Consider the following 13,253-nt stretch of genomic DNA (forward strand, 5'->3'; position numbering starts at 1 on the left):
AATATACAGGATTGCCAATTATTGACGGCAGAATTCAATGTCAGGCAGCAACTCCAAAGTCAAACATAATTATAGGATGAATAAGAAATAAGATGAATATGATTCAAATCGTGATATCACTAACTTATAAATCCTTTGTGAGCTGAGCTCCCAATTTACATATGGGTTTCAGTTCAGTGCTTTACATTGTAAAAACTATATGATACCTGGAGATAGTTGAAAGCAGATAGTGATTATTAATGGAATCCACAGGAAAATAAAATACATTTAGGACACATGTAATGTAAGGATTCACTTGCTTTAAGACTTCAGGTAGGGTAACGTTCACACAGGCACACAGTTTCTTGTCCAAACAGGAAGGTTAAGTAACCAAATAAACTTCCAGTAGAGAGTAAAAACAAGGAGTCTATCAGCTGCGCAATGTCATGGTTCTGTTTGTCATACAGCATCATGGTATGCTTAGGGTTAATCTTGGTAGCCTCCTTTTGGCTTTACTTAGCCTCTCTGTGGTTCCATGCCTTGTCGGTTATACTCTTGTTCTCGGCTGAGGTAGTCAACCCCATTGTGCCTGTGCCTTGTGCCCATGTTTTGGTGTATTTTGTATGGTTCTGACCCGGTCTGTTTTCCCGTTGTGACTCTGTCTTCTGATTTGGTACTGCATTTGCTCTCTCAGCTCTGACTTCTGCTTTTCCCTGGTTACGCTTTTGATCACCCCTTTAGGCCGGTTTCACACGTCAGTGGCTCCGGTACGTGAGGTGACAGTTTCCTCATGTACCGGAGCCACTGACACACGTAGACCCATTAAAATCAATTCATCTGTGCAGATGTCATTGATTTTTTGCGGACCGTGTCTCCGTGTGCCAAACACGGAGACATGTCAGTGTTCGTGGGAGCGCACGGATTATACGGACCCATTAAAGTCAATGGGTCCGTATAAAACACGGACCACACACGGACCTTCTCCGTGTGCAGTCCGTGTGGCGTGCAGGAGACAGCGCTACAGTAAGCGCTGTCCCCCCCACATGGTGCTGAAGCCGCAATTCATATCTTCTGTGCAGCAGCGTTTGCTGCATAGAAGATATGAATAATAGTGTTTAAAAGAAAGATCTACCTGTCCGCCGCCCCCCCACCCCCTGTGCGCCCCCCCGCTGTTCTGAAAATACTCACCCGCTTCCCTCGTTGGCTGTCGCTGCTTCCTGTCCTGGCGGCACCTTCTACTGTATGCGGTCACGTGGGGCCGCCGATTAGAGTCATGAATATGTGGCTCCACCTCCCATAGGAGAACTGTCCCTGGCCTCATCATAGTCAGACATCCTGGCCCAGTATGAGGTCTGGGATTCAGGATTGCAGTGGTGATAGGAAGATGTACTGAGAACCGGAAGAGGGATGGTGCCAGAAAATGGAGTCACTTTTTGGCCATTTACAGCTCAGCAAAATGTTGGTCAGTGGCTTTCATTTTACTCAATCCAGGAGGAAGCCAATTACAAGGAATCTGCATTTTAGTGATTGTGGATTTTTTGTAATAATCAAGTAGAATTCAATTCCACTGGAGTTAACAGAGGTATGCCATGTAGGTTAAAACACATATTTTGAAAGGGTGAGGGAAAGCTAATGAGAGTTTAAAGTACTTCTTAATTTTTTTATGGCTTGCTTTCTCTGTCCTATTTGAACTAATTTTGCTTCATGAACAGAAAACTAAAAGATTCTGATTAAGTTACAGCTCTCCTTAAAGTGTTATTCAGTAGAAATACTGTACATTGTATGAGCATCTTTAGATACATATGTCCTTAATATTCTAGATGGCAGACCCACCTCTGGAGACATATTAAAAAATGGGAGTTCTACATTGCCTTTTGAGCCTAGCAGAACCCAATCATAAGATGTAGTTGAGATAGGTGACACTTTTCATTATATATTAAAGGGATAACTATAATAATGTGATTTATTAACCTAATAAATAATTATATGGCTTTAGCAGTAAACATAGGGTAATTTATTATACATTTTTTTTAAATTACATGGTTTAATGTGATAGAACTCTTGAATAGTAATTTAGCTGGGTGACATTTTTACACTTTACTAATACATTTAAATATACTGGAAACAGTCCAGGTAATTCAATTTTGTGTAACCTCTGTACCATTGTATTATTTCATCTGGATTCTTCAAACTTTGTTCTGTTGTAGTATTAATTAATTGTTTGTTAAATTTATTTGTAATGGTCCAAATTGTAATTGTAACAGTTTTTTTTCACATGCAACCAGTTAGGCCACCTTCAAACATCCGTATAAAACACGTACGCAAAGAACGGATACCAGTGTCACCAATGTTTTCCATCAGTGTGGCATCAGTGTTCCATTTTTACCATCAGTGGATAGAGAAAAAAATAAGTTACTAAGCTTCTACTATACTTTGGAATGTTAAAACCAGAATGGCACATGGATGTCATCCGTCTGCTGAACATGTTTTTTCATAGACCCATAGACTTGTATTTGCTCTTGTCATCCGTGCTGCAGGAAAAACCTGGACATATACATAGCACCATATGTTATTTTGGGTATGTGTGGTATTTGTTGAAAGGAATGGTTAGGGCAGCACGGTGGCGCAGTGGATAGCACAGCAGCCTTGCATCGCTGGAGTCCTGGGTTCAAGCCCCACTAAGGACAACATCTGCAAAGAGTTTGTATGTTCTCTCCGTGTTTGTGTGGGTTTCCTCTGGTTTCCTCCCACATTCCAAAGACATACTGATAGGGAATTTAGATTGTGAGCCCTATCGGGGACAGCGATGATAATGTGTAAACTGCAAAGCGCTGTGGAATATGTTAGCACTATATAAAAATATAGGGGTGGAGCCACATATTCATGACTCTAATCAGCAGCCCCACGTGACCGCATACAGTAGAAGGGGCGGCCAGCACAGGAAGCAGCGACAGCCAACGAGGGAAGCGGGTGAGTATTTTCAGAACAGCGGGGGGGGCGCACAGGGGGTGGGACGGCGGCGGACAGATAGATCTTTCTTTTAAACACTATTATTCATATCTTCTATGCAGCAAACGCTGCTGCACAGAAGATATGAATCGCGGCTTCAGCACGATGCAGTGTACCACACGCGTGGTACCCACTCGGCACACGTGTGCCGCACGTATGACCTACGTGAGCTCACGGGCATGGATAACTCCGGTACCGATTTTTTCCGGTACCGGAATTATCTGGACGTGTGGGACAGCCCTTAGGTACTGTCCATCCTGACTGGTATTCCTGACCTCGGGATTCTTTTGACTTTTGTCCCACTGTGTGCTTACCCCTATTGGGCCCTGGCGCCGCCGCCGCACTCCTCTGTCATATGCTGCAGGCCTGCGGGAGGCTCCGCCTCCATCCCCTCTGACCGGCGGTCATGTGCCGCAGGTCTTGTTGCAGCGTTCTCCTAAACTGTCACATCGCTCTGCTCAGGAGCTCTGACAGACTGTCCTCTCCCGGCTGCCCTGTACGCCAAGCTCCCTGGTGAGTGTCCACTGGGCGAACTGTGATACTTAATATTCAAAGTCCAATACTCAAGCAACATACTAAGGTCCTCCACCTTGCTTACACAGATCCAAATACTAGAGATGTTTGCACCTCCACTCCTATTGTTAAAAACACTCATTTCATGATTATCTTGCTATGTACAGTAAACCGGTGCTCTATGGTTCAGCTGAATTTGCAGGGACAGTTGCAAATTGCAAAAAGTCCATCTACTATAGAATTAATTTTTTGTAATATTCATGGATAATTTTTTCCCACTCAAATAAATTTGCTCATCTCTAATCATTATCAATATCAACATAAGAAAGTAATCCATAAGCCCAGACCTCTCCCACCGCATAAAGGGAATCTGTCAGCAGGTTTTTGCTACCTCATCTGAGTGCAGCATAATGTAGGCAAAGAGACCCTGAATCCAAGGATGTATCACTTATAGATTACTAGGTGCAGCCGTTCTGGCACAATCAGAGTTTTTAGATTTAGCAATACAGCAGGGCTGAAAAAGCAAACCACGGTCACCCCAGGCTCTCTATATACAATGTCTCTAGACAGTGAGTTGCTTTTTACAGAAGAGGGTGTGTTGGACTCAGTCACTGCTATAGTCCAGCAATGATAAGTTCTTGGTGCTGATACAATCAGTGCAAATACAAAACAGCATAGAGCTTCCTTTTCTTCTCCTTCCTCCTTCTCTTTCCTCTCTGTATGACACCATACAGGGGTAGTCCAATACTTGACAAACTCCTATCAATGGCACCAGGGTGCTGGATAAAGTAAAAAATATCTTTGCTTCTCAAAAAGAGTCTGTTTGCATGGATCAATTGATCTGAAAACATGCGAAGGGACATTGTGGCTGGATGTGTCGATCTGGCAGGAAAATATCTGGGGCTACAGTACAGCTGAAAGAAAAGGTGCTAAGGAATATATTTGGAAAAGCGAGCAGAGAAAGTGGCTAGAGAGGTAAGCCGTGAAGTATTGTTTTTTTTTTTTTATTTTGCCGGACCCTCATGGTTTAACAAAGTAATGTTCAGCCAGCTGCCATATTTCTTTCATATTTCTTGATTTGCACAGAGTGAATTAAAAAAAAATGCTTTTGGTCGATTATAGATTTTTGTAAGATTAGAGTAGAATTGAATTCTACTCACATAAATTCGTCCAGCTCTACTGTCCAGACAACTTTTTCAAATCTGACATGTGTTGCATCATATTATGTGTTAATAACGCAAATAATTTTTTAAACATCCTTTTATTTTGTTATGATGTTAGACATATATGTACATTTAACAGCAATTTTTTCATTTTTTTAAACAAAATTTACAACTATTTTTTTTAAGAACGCACTTAATATTTCAATTGACTTTGAGAGGTCTATACATCAGAAAACTCCAAAACAATTATATAAACTACACTCCTAAAAGCAGTACTGGACAGAGCCAAATATCTCCTCATAATTAGAGGTGCATGAACTTGTTTGAAAAACGTTCGCCAATCTCAAATTCAGCATGAACATAGCACATTCACATTCATGTTCGGCATTTTGACTCAAAGTCGACAAAGTTCGGTAAATCATTGCATTTCCACAAATGCCTTTGTTATGACTTTGGCTAGCATAGTGTTGCTATATGATGAGCAGGTGGGATGAGGGGACCTGTTTGATGAGGGGAGTGGGTGTGTTTACGTCAGAGGAGCTGCAGAGTTTAATTTTTTTTTCTTTAACAACTTAATGTGTGTACATTCCGGCAGCCAATCAGGGCACAGAAACCATCCACAGCATCATGACACAAAGTCTTCTGTGAATGGTTGCTGAAATCACATGTCACTGTCCATATGAAAATTGGACATCTTGTTTTGCTGGTGCCATTTTCTCAGTCTCAGGCCGGCGTCACACTGGCGAGTTTTACGGACGTAAGAGCGCAGAAACTACGTCCGTAAAACTCGCATAACATACGGCACAATTATTCTCAATGGGGCTGCTCCTATCAGCCGTATATTACGGTTCAGTATTATACGGCTTTCTACGGCCGTACAAAATCGCAGCATGCTGCGTTTGTCAGCGTATTGCGCAAAAAAATCGCCAATGAAAGTCTATGGGGGCGAGAAAAATACGGATTCCACACGGACCAGCAGTGTGACTTGCGAGAAATACGCAGCGGTGTTAGTGAAAAGTCGGTAATTCAATTGCCGGCTTTTCATTTCTCCTTTCCAAACCCGACATGATATGAGACATGGTTTACATACAGTAAACCATCTCATATCCCCATTTTTTTTGCATATTCCACACTACTAATGTTAGTAGTGTGTATGTGCAAAATTTCAGTGCTGTAGCTGCTAAAATAAAGGGTTAAATGGCGGAAAAAATTGGCGTGGGCTCCCGCGCAATTTTCTCCGCCAGAGTGGTAAAGCCAGTGACTGAGGGCAGATATTAATAGCCAGGAGAGGGTCCATGGTTATTGGCCCCCCCGTGGTTACAAACATCTGCCCCCAGCCACCCCAGAAAAGGCACATCTGGAAGATGCGCCTATTCTGGCACTTGGCCACTCTCTTCCCACTCCCTGTAGCGGTGGGATATGGGGTAATGAAGGGTTAATGCCACCTTGCTATTGTAAGGTGACATTAAGCCAGATTAATAATGGAGAGGCGTCAATTATGACACCTATCCATTATTAATCCAATAGTACGAAAGGGTTAAAAAACACACACACATGATTTAAAAGTATTTTAATGAAATAAACACAGCGGTTGTTTTAATAATTTATTGCTCTCAATCCATTTGCTGACCCTCGCTTGGCAAAATAATAAACGCACAAGATACATACCCTCAGCTGAACCGTCACGTCCCACGAAGTAATCCATCTGAAGGGGTTAATTATTTTACAGGCAGGAGCCCTGCTAATGCAGCGGTGTGCTCGTGCTTGTAATTCCTGTTTGTAATTGTAATTGTAGTCATTGACCTACATTTCCTTCAGTCGTGGTGATGCACCCCCTGGTGGATGTCCTCATATGACCTGGAGCGTGGGAAAAAGTTCCCAGGCTGCAGTTCATGAGAACATCCAGCAGGGGCGCATCACCGCGACTCAATGTAAGTACAGATCCAGCTTTCCTTTCAGCACCCGGGGATTACAGGCACGAGCGAGTGGTTATCGCATCTCATGCCTGCAATACTAGTTAACCCCTTCAGATGGATTACCTCGTTGGACGTGATAGGACATCAGAAGGTATGTATCTTGTGCGTTTATTATTTTGCCAAGCGAGGGCCTGGAAATGGATTGAGAGAGCAATAAATTATTAAAACAACCGCTGTGTTTCTTTCATTAAAATAATTTTTAATAATGTGTGTGTGTGTTTTTTAACCCTTTCATACAATTGGATTAATAATGGATAGGTGTCATAATTGACGCCTCTCCATTATTAATCTGGCTTAATGTCACCTTAAAATAGCAAGGTGGCATTAACCCTTCATTACCCCATATCCCACCGCTACAGGGAGTGGGAAGAGAGTGGCCAAGTGCCAGAATAGGCGCATCTTCCAGATGTGCCTTTTCTGGGGTGGCTGGGGGCAGATGTTTGTAGCCAGGGGGGGCCAATAACCATGGACCCTCTCCTGGCTATTAATATCTGCCCTCAGTCACTGGCTTTACCATTTTGGCGGAGAAAATTGCGCGGGAGCCCACGCCAATTTTTTCCGCCATTTAACCCTTTATTTTAGCAGCTACAGCGCTGAAATTTTGCATACACACACTACTAACATTAGTAGTGTGCAATATGCAAAAAAAATGGGGATATGAGATGGTTTACTGTATGTAAACCATGTCTCATATCCTGTCGGGTTTGTGCAGGAGAAATGAAAAACCGGCAATTGAATTACCGGCTGTTCACAGATATCGCGCTGAATGAAATCTAAATACAGAATATATATATATATATATATATATATATATATATGTGTCTCAATGACATATATATATACTGTATATATGTTTTCCCGAACATTTGAGCACATAAATTCATTAGATGTCGGTTTTGCAAGCCTGCGCGAAAATCTCGCAGTACGGATGCCATACGGATTACATACGGAGGATGCCATGCGCAAAATACGCTGACACACCCTGACTACGGATCAATATTTTGGGAACAATTCTCCGTATTACGGCCGTAGTACGGACGTATAATACGTGGCGTATTGTCTTACGCCAAGTGTGACGCCGGCCTCATAGTGCAGAGAGTCCACTCCTGCTGGTGCTGCTGCTCCTGAAATTGAACTTGTCAGTTAGCTAGATAGGATCCTGTCCTGTTTGAACTAAATCTACCAGCATCTTACTAGATTGTGATAAAACTGTGTTGCAGTGAGAAATCAGAAGGCCAGATTTCCACTTAAGAATTGTTAGGCCAAATAATGGGGTTCAACCGGGAGGCCCAACGTGCTAATCCAAATAGTTTGTGATAAAACTGTGTTAGGCCGGGGTCACACTATGCGTATGAAAATACGGTCCGTTTTTTACGGCCGTAATATGCAGAAAAGTTCCCAAAATAGTGATCCGTATGTCATCCGTAGGCAGGGTGTGGCAGCGTATTTTGCGCATGTAAACCTCCGTATGTAATCCGTATGGCATCCGTACGGGCTTGCAAAACGGACAAACAATGGATCCATGGGCTGAAATATTCATGAAAATATATATACAGTCTATATATATACATATATTTATATATATATATATATGTCAGTAAGATATATATATATATATATATATATATATATATATATATATATATATATATATATATATATATAAAATACAGCGCTAGATAGCTTAAAAGCCGGTAATTCCATTGCCGGCTTTTGCTATCTCTTTCCCAAACCCGACAGGATATGAGACATGGTTTACATACAGTAAACCATTTCATATCCCTTATATTTTTTTTTACATATTCCTCATTAGTAATGTTCCAAGTGTCTGTGTGCAAAATGTTGGGGCTCTGGCGGTTAAAATAAAGGGTTAAATCACAGAAAAATTTGGCTTGGGCTCCCGCGCAATTTTCTCCGCCAGAGTGGGAAAGCCAGTGACTGAGGGCAGATATTAATAGCCTAGGGAGGTACCATGGTTATAGGACCCCCCTGGCTAAAAACATCTGTCCCCAGCCACCCCAGAAAAGGCACATCTGTAAGATGCGCCTATTCTGGCACTTAGCCTCTCTCTTCCCACTCCCATATAGCGGTGGGATATGGGGTAATAAAGGGTTAATGTCACCTTGCTATTGTAAGGTGACATTAAGCCAGGTGAATAATGGAGAGGCATCAATTATAACACCTATCCATTATTAACCCCTTCATGACCTTGGGATTTTCCGTTTTTCCGTGTTCGTTTTTCGCTCCCCTCTTTCCCAGAGCCATAACTTTTTTATTTTTCCGTCAATTTGGCCATGTGAGGGCTTATTTTTTGCGGGACGAGTTGTAATTTTGAACAACATTATTTATTTTACCATGTCATGTACTAGAAAACGGGAAAAAAATTCCAAGTGCAGTGAAATTGCATAAAAAGTGCAGTCCCACACTTGTTTTTTGTTTGGCTTTTTTGCTAGGTTCAATAAATGCTAAAACTGACCTGCCATTATGATTCTCCAGGTCAGTACGAGTTCATAGACACCTAACATGACTAGGTTATTTTTTATCTAAGTGGTGAAAAAAAATTCCAAACTTTAAAAAAAAAAAAAAAATTGTGCCGTTTTCCGATACTCGTAGCGTCTCCATTTTTCATGATCTGGGGTCGGTCGAGGGCTTATTTTTTTGCGTTCCGAGCTGGTGTTTTTAATAATACCATTTCGGTGCAGATATGTTCTTTTGATCGCCCGTTATTGCATTTGTTTTGAATTTTTTTCTCGCTACACCATTTAGCGATCAGGGTAATGCTTTTTTTATTGATAGATCGGGCGATTCTGAAAGCGGCGATACCAAATATGTGTAGATTTGATTTTTTTTTTTTTTAATTTATTTTGATTGGGGCGAAAGGGGGGTGATTTAAACTTTTATATTTTTTTTATTTTTTTCACATTTTTTTTTACTTTTTTTAAAACTTTTGCCATGCTTCTATAGCCTCCATCGGAGGCTAGAAGCTGGCACAACACGATCATCTCTGCTACATAGCAGCAATCTGATGTTCGCTGCTATGTAGCAGAATTGCAGGTGTGCTGTGAGCACCGACCACAGGGTGGCACTCACAGCTGCTGGGGATCAGTAACCATAGAGGTCTCAAGGACCTCTATGGTTACCATTCTGAAGCATTGCCAACCTCTGATCATGTGACGGGGGTCGGCGATGCGATCATTTCCGGCAGCCCGGCTGGAAGCGGTAGTTAAATGCCGCTGTCTGCGTTTGACAGCGGCATTTAACTAGTTAATAGGCGCGGGCAGATCGCAATTCTGCCCACGCCTATTATGGGCACATGTCAGCTGTTCAAAACAGCTGACATGTCCCGGCTTTGATGCATGCTCACCGCTGGAGCCCGCATCAAAGCGGGGCATCTGACCTCGGACGTACTATCCCGTCCGAGGTCAGAAAGGGGTTAATCCAATAGTATGAAATGGTTAATAAAACACACACACATTAGGAAAAAAAGTATTTTATTGAAATAAAGACACAGGGTGTTGTAATAGTTTATTATACTCTCAATCCAATTGAAGACCCTTGTCACCTGAAACAAAGTTAAAATAAAAAAACAACAATATTCCATACCTTCCGTCAGTCAGTCTTGTCCCACGCTGTAAATCCATCTGAAGGGGTTAAATAATTTTACAAGCAGGAGCTCTGCTAATGCAGCCGCCCCTGCCTGTAAAAACTGGGGAATAAATGGGAAGCAGGGGAACATAGCTACTGGTATAACCTCAGATGAACTCGAGCGTGAGAAAATAATCAGAAAAATTCCCACGCTCGAGTTCATCTGAGGTTATGCCAGCAAGGGGCGCAGCACTGCAAGTCTAGGTAGCTACGTTACTCTGCACTCCATTCATTCCCCAGAATTTACAGCCAGGAGCACAGCTGCATTAGCAAAGCTCCTGATTGTAAAATTATTTAACCCCTTCAAATGGATTTATGATACAATAGCAAGGTGACATTAACCCTTTATTACGCCATATCCCACCGCTACACGGGAGTGGGAAGAGAGAGGCTAAGTGCCAGAATAGGCGCATCTTACAGATAGATGTGCCTTTTCTGTGGTGGCTGGGGGCAGATGTTTTTAGCCAGGGGGGTCCTATAACCATGGTACCTCCGTAGGCTATTAATAGCTGCCCTCAGTCACTGGCTTTCCCACTCTGGCAGAGAAAATTGCGCGAGAGCCCACGGCAGTTTTTTCCGCGATTTAACCCTTTATTTTAACAGCCAGAGCCCCAACATTTGCACACAGACACTTGGAACATTACTAATGAGGAATATGTAAAAAATTAAGGGATATGAAATGGTTTACTGTATGTAAACCATGTCTCATATCCTGTCGGGTTTTGGGAAGGAGATAGCAGAAAAGCCGGTAATACAATTGCCGGCTTTTGCTATCTAGCACTGTATGAAATATAAATATATATATATATATATATATATATATATGTGTCTCACTGACATATATATATATATATATATATATATATATATATATATATATATATATATATCCCTATACTATGTGTAGACATTTATTCTATCTATTCTATTCTCACATGTCAGTGTGATTTTACTGTACACACCGGCTTTTCTATAGAACACCGCTGCATATTTCTCGCAAGTCACACTGTTGGTCCATGTGTAATCCGTTTTTTTCTCGTCCCCCATAGACTTTCATTGGTGTATTTTTTGCGCAATACGATGACAAAAGCAGCATGCTGCGATTGTCTACGGCCATACAAGACCGTAAAATACTGATGTGTAAAATACGCCAGATAGGAGCTGAGCCATAGAGAATCAGTGTACCGTGTGCAATGCGTATTTTCTGCGCCTCTCATGTGTCCGTAAAACACGCTAGTGTGACCCCGGCCTTACAGTGAGAAATCAGAAGGCCACATTTCCACTTAAAAATTGTTAGGCCTTATATTGTTGTTCAACCAGGAGACCTAATGTGCTAATCCAAATCATTTGTGATAAAACTGTGTTACAGTGAGAAACCAGAAGGCCACATTAACTTTTAAAAATTGTTAGGTCGTATATTGTTGTTCAGACGGGAGACTGAATTTGCTAATCTAAATAGTTTGTGATAAATTCATGTTGCAATGAGAAACCAGAAGGCCACATTAACTTTTTAAATACATTAGACATAACATTGTTCAGGCACACTGTATAAGAGCATAAATAGTGATTGTTCATTTAGTGACAAGTGACTAACAGGTGTGGGCCTAAAGTTGTGAAACAGTGGGTTAAAAGAGGGGAAGGGTACATACAACATGAGTGGGAAAAAGCAAGGTTGTGGTGGAAGGGGAAATAGGCTTGCTGATTGATGTGTATGTGGGTTAGGTGTTAATGAAAGCTCAGTTGAACAAACACCTTCTCATCCTATAAAAAGAGAACTGACAACATCTGTTACTGGATACGCTACTCGACTCCCTTTCTTTGGCAGCCGCACAGTGGTACGCTTTGTAGATGAAGCTCAGACAGAGCATGTGCTCTGTTGGATGGCAAGTGCTGCATCAAGTGACCTCTCCTCCTCTTCCTCCACCTTAACATCACACACAGTACAATCCTCAGAGGTGGTACACCAATCACCCTTGTTTCCCCCCACATCACAAATTTCCAACCGCCCAACTGACTGTGGGGAACCACAAATGGGCCATTCTGCAGAGCTGTTCGTAGATTCTATTCCATGGGCATCAGAGGTCTTCTCCAAAGATTCACAGAATCCAGAGGAGGAAAGCATTTGCAACGATACCCAAAATCTTTTCATGTTAAATCCAGGAACTGACAAAGTAGAATCCAAGCAGAATCCAGATCCTTGTCACCAGACGTTAAACACCGGGATGTGATCCTGATGAGACTGAAATACCAGAGGCCCACGTGGACTGTACTGTGGTGTCAGGGCTGGAAAAGGAGGAGCGTGACTCTCAGGGTGAGGAATGTGAGAACAGAGAAGATGATGATGAGGTTGTAGATTCCACTTGGTGTGAACCCAGAGGTGTGCAGCTGAGTAGCTGAGCAGAGGAGGTGGAGGCTGAGGAAGACAAGGAGGTTATGTTGCGACTTCCCACACAGACACAAATTAATGAACTAATGTATCAATGACAAGCACTGCATCCTCATCCACAACTCAACAGCAAAGGATGACCCAACTCACATTCTCTGCCAAATTTTAAAAAAAGAAAAACTCAGTAGAGGCAAAAATTGCAATTATTTAACAACTACATGTATAAACCGGCACATGGGCGATCAACATGACTTAATCTGGGAATCTCACTGCGCTAAAATGCCGACTAGTGGGCCTCACCAGCCACTGGCCATCCATCTGTTATGGAAGTAGAGATGCCTGTTGTTTTTGTGTGTTGTTTTTGTGTCACCTAGCACAACACATCTTTCTTACTCTACCACATCATGTATGCCTGCATCTCCTTCACGGTCCAGCAGTTTGTCTGATTCACCATACTCCACCCTCTTTCAGCACTGCAGCCAGCCCATGGTCCCACACATGTGATCACGCAAAGGATTGTTTCCTCCTAAGCATGACAAAGATAAGAGGTTGAACTCCACCATCTCCAATCTGTTAGCCACA

The sequence above is a fragment of the Ranitomeya variabilis genome, chromosome 3, assembly GCF_051348905.1.
Source record: "Ranitomeya variabilis isolate aRanVar5 chromosome 3, aRanVar5.hap1, whole genome shotgun sequence".
Lineage (NCBI taxonomy): Eukaryota > Metazoa > Chordata > Amphibia > Anura > Dendrobatidae > Ranitomeya > Ranitomeya variabilis.